This window comes from Mesoplodon bidens (genome assembly GCF_964165515.1).
Source record: "Mesoplodon bidens genome assembly, chromosome: 1".
NCBI classification, from domain to species: domain Eukaryota; kingdom Metazoa; phylum Chordata; class Mammalia; order Artiodactyla; family Ziphiidae; genus Mesoplodon; species Mesoplodon bidens.
The window spans coordinates 181,900,154-181,909,138 of record NC_138176.1 but is presented as its reverse complement, the minus strand read 5'-3'; positions in this window follow the sequence as shown (position 1 = coordinate 181,909,138).

Here is an 8,985-nt window from a genome sequence, read left to right as displayed (position 1 = left end):
GAGTTTATGATTGTTCCTCCCTCTGCTATATTTTGGAAGAGTTTGAGAAGTATAGGTGTTAGTTCTTCTCTAAATGATTGATAGAAATAGCCTGTGAAGCCTTCTGGTCCTGAGCTTTTTCTTGTTGGAAGACTTTTTTTTTTTTTTTTTTTTTTTTTTTTTTTCTTTTTGCGGTATGCGGGCCTCTCACTGTTGTGGCCTCTCCCGTTGCGGAGCACAGGCTCCGGACGCGCAGGCCCAGCGGCCATGGCTCACGGGCCCAGCCGCTCCGCGGCATATGGGATCCTCCCAGACCGGGGCACGAACCCGCATCCCCTGCATCGGCAGGCGGACTCCCAACCACTGCGCCACCAGGGAGGCCCTGTTGGAAGACTTTTAATCACAGTTTCAATTTCAGGGCTTGTGATTGGTCTGGTATTTTCTATTTCTTCCTGGCTCAGTCTCGGAAAGTTGTGTTTTTCTAAGAATTTCTTCCAGGTTGTCCATTTTATTGGCATATAGTTGCTGTTGTAATGTCTCATGATCCTTTGTATTTCTGCAGTGTCAGTTGTTACATCTCCTTTTTCATTTCTAATTCTGTTGCTTTGAGTCTCTTCCCTATTTTGCTTGATGAGTCTGGCTAATGATTTATCAATTTTGTTTATCTTCTCAAAGAACCAGCTTTTAATTTTATTGATCTTTGCTATCCTTTCCTTCATTTCTTTTCCATTTATTTCTGATCTGATCTTCATGATATCTTTCCTTCTGCTATCTTTGGGATTTTTTTGTTCTTCTTTCTCAAATTGCTTTAGGAGTAAGGTTAGGTTTTTTATTTGAATTGTTTCTTGTTTCTTGAGGTAGGATTATTTTGCTGTAAACTTACCTCTTAGAGCTGCTTTTGCTGCATAGCATACATTTGGGGTCATTGTGTTTTCATTGTCATTTCTTCTAGGTATTTTTTGATTTCCTCTGATTTCTTCAGTGATGTCTTGGTTATTTAGTACTGTATTGTTTAGCCTCCATGTGTTGTATTTTTTACAGTTCTTTTTTCCTGTAATTGATATCTAGTCTCAGAGTACTCTGGTTGGAAATGATACTTGATACAATTCTGAATTTTCTTAAATTTACCAAGGCTTGATTTGTGATCCAAGATATGATCTATCCTGGAGAATGTTCCATGAGCACTGGAGAAGAAAGTGTATTCTGTTGTTTTTAATGGAATGTCCTAGAAATATCAATTAAGTCCATCTTGTGTAATGTGTCATTTAATGCTTGTGTTTCCTTATTTATTTTCATTTTGGATGAGCTGTCCATTGGTAAAAGTGGAGTGTTAAAGTCCCCTACTATGATTGTGTTACTGTTGATTTCCCCTTTCATGGCTGTTAGCATTTGCCTTATGTATTGAGGTGCTCCTATGTTGGGTGCATAAATATTTACAGTTGTTATATCTTCTTCTTGGATTGATCCCTTGATCATTATGTAGTATCCTTCCTTGTCTCTTGTAATGGTCTTTATTTAAAGTCTAGTTTGTCTGATATGAGAATTGCTACTCCAGCTTTCTTTTGATTTCCATTTGCATGGAATATCTATTTCCATCCTCTCACTTTCAGTCTATATGTGTCCCTAGGTCTGAAGTGGATCTCTTGTAGACAGCATATATATGGGTCTTGTTTTTGTATCCATTCACCCAGTCTATGTTTTTTGGTTGGAGCATTTAATCCATTTATATTTAAGGTAGTTGTTGGTATGTATGCTCCTATTACCATTTTCTTAATTGTTTTGGGTTATTATTGTAGGTCTTTCCCTTGTCTTATGGTTCCTGCCTAGAGAAGAAGTTTCTTTAGCATTTGTCATAAAGCTGGTTTGGTGGTGCTGAATTCTCTTAGCTTTTGCTTTTCTGTAAAGGTTTTAATTTCTCCCTAGAATCTGAATGAGATCCTTGCTGGTAGAGAAAACTTGGTTGTAGGTTTTTCCTTTTCATCACTCTAAATATGTCCTGCCACTCCCTTCTGGATTGCAGAGTTTCTGCTGAAAGATCAGCTGTTAACCCTATGAGGATTCCCTTTTAAGTTATTTGTTGTTTTTCCCTTGCTGTTTTTAGTAGTTTTTCTTTGTACTTAATTTTTGATAGTTTGATTAATATGTGTCTTGGCGTGTTTCTCCTCAGATTTATCCTGTGTGGGACTCTTTGTGCTTTCTGGACTTGATTGACTATTTCCTTTCCCATATTAGGGAAGTTTTCAACTATAATCTCTTCAAGTATTTTCTCAGTCCTTTTCTTTTTCTCCTCATCTTCTGCGACCCCTACAATTCGACCGTTGGTGTGTTTATTGTGTCCCAGAGGTCTCTGAGACTGTCCTCTATTCTCTTCATTCTTTTTTCTTTATTCTCCTCTGTGGTAGTTATTTCCAGTATATTATCTTCCAGGTCACTTTTCCATCCTTCTGCCTCAGTTATTCTGCTATTGATTCCTTCTAGAGAATTTTAAATTTCATTTATTGTGTTGTTCATCATTGTTTGTTTACACTTTCTTTCTTGAAGTTCCTTGTTAAACGTTTCTTGTATTTAATCCATTCTATTTCCAAGATTTTGGATCATCTTTACTATCATTACTCTGAATTCTTTTTTTAGGTAGACTGCCTATTTCCTCTTCATTTGTTTGGTCTGGTGAGTCTTTACTTTGCTCCTTCATCTGCTGCATATTTCTCTGTCTTCTCATTTTGCTTAACTTACTGTGTTTGGGGTCTCCTTTTCACAGGCTGCAGGTTCATAGTTCCCGTTGTTTTTGGTGTCTGCTCCCAGTGGGTAAGGTTGGTTCAGTGCGTTGTGTAGGCTTCCTGGTGGAGGGGACTAGTGCCTGTGTTCTGGTGGATGAGGTTGGATCTTGCCTTTATGGTGGGCAGGACCGTATCCGGTGGTGTGTTTTGGCGTGTCTTTGAACTTATTATGATTTTAGGCAGCCTCTCTGCTAATGGGTGGGGTTGTGTTCCTGTCTTGCTAGTTTTTTGGCATGGGGTGCCCGGCAGTGGAGCTCGTTGGTCATTGAGTGGAGCTGGGTCTTAGTGTTGAGACAGAGATCTCTGGGAGAGCTCTCACCCATTGACATTGTGTGGGGCCTGGAGGTCTCTGGTGGTCCTGAACTTGGCTCTCCCACCTCAGAGGCTCAGGCCTGACAGTCAGCCAGAGCACCAACACCCTGTCAGCCACACGGCTCAGAAGAAAAAGGAGAAAATAAAAGAAAAATAAATAAATCAATAAATAGAATTAAATTAAATTAAAAAGTTATTTAAATAAAAAAATTAACAAGTAATAGAAAAAAGAAGACAGTAACCAAGCCAATAAACAAATCCACCAGTGATAACACATGCTAAAATCTGTACTAAGATAAACATAAAAATCAGAAAACTAGTCAGTTGCATATAGCAAATCCCAAGTCTATAGTTGCTCTGAAAGTCCACCGCCTCAATTTTGGGATGATTTGTTGTCTATTCATGTATTCCACAGACGCAGGGTACATCAAGTTGATTGTGGAGATTTAATCCGCTGCTCCTGAGGCTGCTGGGAGAAATTTCCCTTTCTCTTCTTTGTTCGCACAGCTCCCGGGGTTCAGCTTTGGATTTGGACCCGCCTCTGCGTGTAGGTTGCCTGAGGGCGTCTGTTCTTCGCTCAGACAGGACGGGGTTAAAGGAGCAGCTGCTCTGGGGACTCTGGCTCACTCAGGCCGGGGGGGAGGGAGGGGCACGGATGCCGAGGGAGCCTGCGGCGGCAGAGTCCAGTGTGACGTTCCACTGGCCTGAGGCGCGCCGTGCGCTCTCCTGGGGAAGTTGTCCCTGGATCCCGGGACCCTGGCAGTGGCGGGCTACACAGGATCCCAGGAGGGGCGGTGGGGATAGTGACCTGCGCTCGCACACAGGCTTCTTGGTGGTGGCAGCAGCAGCCTCAGTGTTTCATGCCCGTCTCTGGGGTCTGCACTGATAGACACGGCTCACGCCCGTCTCTGGAGCTCGTTTAGGCGATGCTCTGAATCCTCTCTCCTCGCGCACCCCAAAACAATGGTCTCTTGCCTCTTTGGCAGGTCCAGACTTTATCCCGGACTCCCTCCCGGCCAGCCGTGGTGCACCTACCCCCTGCAGTCTGTGTTCACGCCGCCAGCCCTAGTCCTCTCCCTGCAATCCGACCTCCGAAGCCCGACCCTCAGCTCCCAGGCCCGCCCGCCCCAGCGGGTGAGCAGACAAGCCTCTCGGGCTGGTGAGTGCTGGTCGGCACCGATCCTCTGTGCGGGAATCTCTCCGCTTTCTCCTCCGCATCCCTGTTGCTGCGCTCTCCTCCACAGCTCCGAAGCTTCCCCCCTCCGCCACCCGCAGTCTCTGCCCGTGAAGGGGCTTCCTAGTGTGTGGAAACCTTTCCTCCTCACGGCTCCCTCCCACTGGTGCAGGTCCCGTCCCTATCCTTTTGTCTCTGTTTATTCTTTTTTCTTTTGCCCTACCCAGGTACGTGGGGAGTTTCTTGACTTTTGGGAGGTCTGAGGTCTTCTGCCAGCGTTCAGTAGGTGTTCTGTAGGAGTTGTTCCACATGTAGATGTATTTTTGATGTATTTGTGGGGAGGAAGGTGATCTCCACGTCTTACTCCTCCACCATCTTGAAGTCTTCCTTGATCTTACTGTCTTTTGAACGTTAGAGTCCTTGTATTTCCTGCTCCAGGTCCAAAATACTTTGGCTTCACAAATTTGCATAGCCGAGTTTGCCGCATCTCTCTACATCTATGGTCATATATTACTTCCATATAGATGCCTCTCTGGCCACCCTCTCTGGCTAAAGCAGCCCCCAAACCAGATTATATTATGTATTACTACCTTATTTTATCACTACCCACAAGACCTCGGGCAGTTATTCTCTGCCTCAGTTTCCTCATCTGAATCTTATAAAAGTAGTTACATACCTCATAGGGTTGTTATAAGTGTTTAATAAGTTATTACATTTTCAAAGCTTTACAGTAAATGGCAAGTCCTATATAAGTGTTTGATACTATTATTGTTATTAGTATTTATTTATTTTCTTTCTTTTCCCACTTGAAATACAAATTCCAGGCATTATCTGTCTCGTTCATCACTTGCTGTTGGGATGTAGAACAGTAAAACACATACAAAGCCTTCAGTAAGTAATTGCTGAATGAATGAATGAAATATTTAACCATTCCTTTTGCCTTCACTGGCTTTTTTTCCTTTTACCAATTCCTCGGGTGAAGACGTTTCCTTGGCGTCAATCATTGGTTTTCTTGGCATTTTTCCTCTACCCTCACTCCTTTGAAGTGTTTAACTTGAAATATTTCTCTGGAATCAACTGTAGTCTCTGTGATGGGAGTTCCTATTACATCTTTAGCTCACACCACACCCCTAAGTTCCGTATCAAGGAGGCAGCTTTAAGTAGATGGAAATTTGGGGCGCAGGAGACCTGGAATAACATGTAAGTTCTGTGACTTTACTTGTTTTGTGACTCAGAGCAAATCACAACCTTTCAGGAGACTATATTCTCTTATAGGTAATAATTATTAATCTCTTCCTTCCATTACAGAGAGTGCATTTAAACAAAGAGTTAACAGATGTGAAAGTATTCTGTAAATTGTAAAATAGTATATATAATTTTGAGGTATTACCAAATACCTTGAACAGGCTATTTCTACAAATATACCCTGCTGTTATCTTACATTCAACATAGTTAAATTAACTTCCTTTTTCCCAAACTGAATTCTTATTGACTCCAGTTTCTCTTATTTTGCATATCCAATCACTAAATACTTCCAGTTTTCTCTCTGTGATGTGTCTAAAATTTTCTTTCTGCTCTCTGTTCTCCCAGACATAAGCTTTCTTCAGTTTATATCTAGGTTGTTACTACACTCTACTAGCTGGGATCTCTGTCTCCAGTATCTTTTTTCTCAGTCAGTCTTCTCAGATAAGTTCATTTCAATTTTCCCAAAACACCATTTATCTTCAATTTATATTCCTGCTGTAACACATTACCACAAATTTAGTGCCTTAAACCAATAGAACTGGTTATTTTTCAATCCTGTAGATCAGAAGTCCAACTTAGGCTTCCCTGGGCTAAGATCAAGGTTTCAGCACTGAGTAAATAATAAGGTGTTGGCAAGGTGACATTCTTTTCTGGAGGCTCTCTGGGAGAATCCATTTCCTTGTCTTCTCAAGCTGCTATAGGCCACCTTCATTTCATGGTTTATGGCCCCTTTCCTTGTCTCAAATCAGTAACTATGGGTCACGTCCTTCTCAGACTACAGCTTTGACCAAAGCTGGGAAAGCTCCCTGCTTTTAAAGGCTCATGTGATTAGACTGAGTTCACCGGGCTAATCAGAATCATGTCACCAGATCAAAGTCTGTAATTTTAATCACACCTGCAATGTCCCTTTTGCCATGTAAGGCACCATATTCACAGGTTCCAGGGATTAGGACATGGACATCTTTGGGGCACGGGGGGCACTATTCTGTTTATCATACCAATTTATGGTATGGATCCCCTGATCAAGAACTTTAAATGATTGCCTATTACTGATTAATGTGAAGTTTATCTTAGCATGGCTTTGAAGAGCCTTCAAACTAAATTCTAAACTATTCCCAAATAGAGATCCTATACTACTGTCAGGGTGGTCTCCCTTACATACCTTTAACATGCTATGATTGTCCTGATTATTCATTTGAAATATCCTACAGTCCTTCCTTTGCTTATCAAAGTCAGGTCAATCTTCCAAGTCAAGTTAAAGTCTCCCTTCCTCAATAAAAGCTTCCCCATTGACATCACCTTTCTCTAAATTGTTTGATCTGATACTATTTAGTATCTATGGTGGACTTCTGTTGTTTGCCTGTTCAGAATTCATTTATTCTTCCTCTAATAATAGCTCTCTGATTTTCCTCTGTGGGAAAAATTTCTCCCATTAGATACAAACTTGGTGGCTTTTCAACTACAGTGTACTGGTCACCTGGCCAAGAGGTGAGCCTGTGATCCCAGCTAAGTAATCAGACACTGTCTCCCTTGACCACATGCAGCCAAGAACTAAAAATAGTTGGAGTTCACACCTTCAGGAAGCAGTGCACTGCTAACTAAATCATTAGAACTTCTCTGATTCTTTGGCTTTTATTTTAATTCTATCGAACCCCCTATATCTTTCTCACAAATTTCTTCTTGGTTAAGCGAGAGTTGTTTTTGTTCCCTAAAAACCAAAGAACTCTAACTACTAAAGCCTTGCATTATTCTTTATATGTCCCCATAACTTCAAATTCCTCTTCTAAGTTTCTTGAAAACCACAGTACATTTTATACTTCTTTTGAATACTCTATACCCCTTATACATTACTAGATACACAAAAAAAGATACAAAAAAAGATTTTCAATAAATATTGATTGACTGATTCATAAACCATTAATTTTTATCATTTTTTACCAGAATGTGAATTAATCCTGATGGCAAGTTGAGGGCAAGGAATATGACATGTATTTCCTTGCTATCTATCCTGCCATCCAGAGAAAAAGAGAGTAAATAGAAAATCATTGCTCCCTTCTGATAGATTGACTGGAAAAGTCACCATTCCACTGATATCTTAATGTATATTTCCTATATTTCCAATGACTATAACCACGCCCTTACCCAAAGCTTTGTATCATCCTGTCACATGGCCTCCTTTTCGCATGTGTTGGATCCATTAACAATACCTGCATTATATTAGCTTCGGCTGTGCTTATTTCTTAATAGGCACATGGCACTAAAGGCTCATACAAAATTTTTGGAAGACTTTTCCAAAATATTTCTCTGAATTCAAATAAACTGAATGTCATAACTGTGTTTGGTTTTATATGATGGGTAGTTACCATTAGCTGGTTATCAGACAGGATTTTTTTAAAAGATCCATATTTTATGTCTCCTCCTTAATGAATCCATGTTTGGATCCTAATGAATAGCACTTATGTTTTATAATGTCTTGTGACCATTTGGGGAGAAATATGTTCTAGAATTGACCAAATTCAGTGCCTACAGTTTCTTCTTTTTAAAAAATTGTGATAATCGAAGTCTGGTTTTCCAGAATTTTTTTCCTTCTGCATAATGCCTTCAAAATGGCCAATTCTGTCACTGTTGTAAAAAGTTTAGGGTAATCCTCTCTGAAATCACTTGAAAGTGAGCCATTCTGCACCTTCCAGAGGATGATACCAGATTTTTGGCCTGAGATACAAGAAGGATGGAGTTGAATTTAATTGAATGGAAACATTGTGGAAGGAAAGACTTTTTAGGGGACTGTCAGTTATTGAACATGTTATGTTTTAATGTCCAGTGTATATCCAAGTGGATGGGTAGTTTGATAGGTCATTGGATAATGAAGTTTGGAAATCAGGGAAAGTATCTAGCCTAGGAATAATCAGTATATAGATGGCTATTAAAGGCAGAAGACTATATGAAATAAAGAAGGGAGTGGATACACAGAGAAAAAGTTCTGTAATTGAGATCTGGGAGCACTCCAGCATTTACAAATCAGTGGTGGGGGATGGAAGATATTAAGGAAGATCCAGCATGAGACTGAAAACGGGTGGAAAACCAGAAGAGTGTGACATCCTGTAAGCCGAGTGAGAAGTGTTTCAAGGAGTTCTTTTCCTTAATTAACCCTCTGAGTTCTCAGACTTCAAATAGAGTCAGTCTGATGGTTCTGTGAGATCCCAAGAATTTCATTTTACAGGAATTTCTGTTTCTCCCCCACAAAATTCCAAACTAAATCTCAGACTAACTCCACATGATGGTTCTGCTGCCCTGACATGGCCAGGGCTGTGGTAGAATCGGGGATCAGAAGACCTTGTTTCTCATGCCAACTTCATCTTTTACTACCACTGTGACCCTGGACAAATTGGTTTACCTCCTTGGAAAATGGTCATAGCTATGCCTCCCTGCCCTATCCACAGGCTAATGAAGTGGTCCAAGGAGCTAATAAATGGGCAAAGTATCCTATAGGTTTTGAAG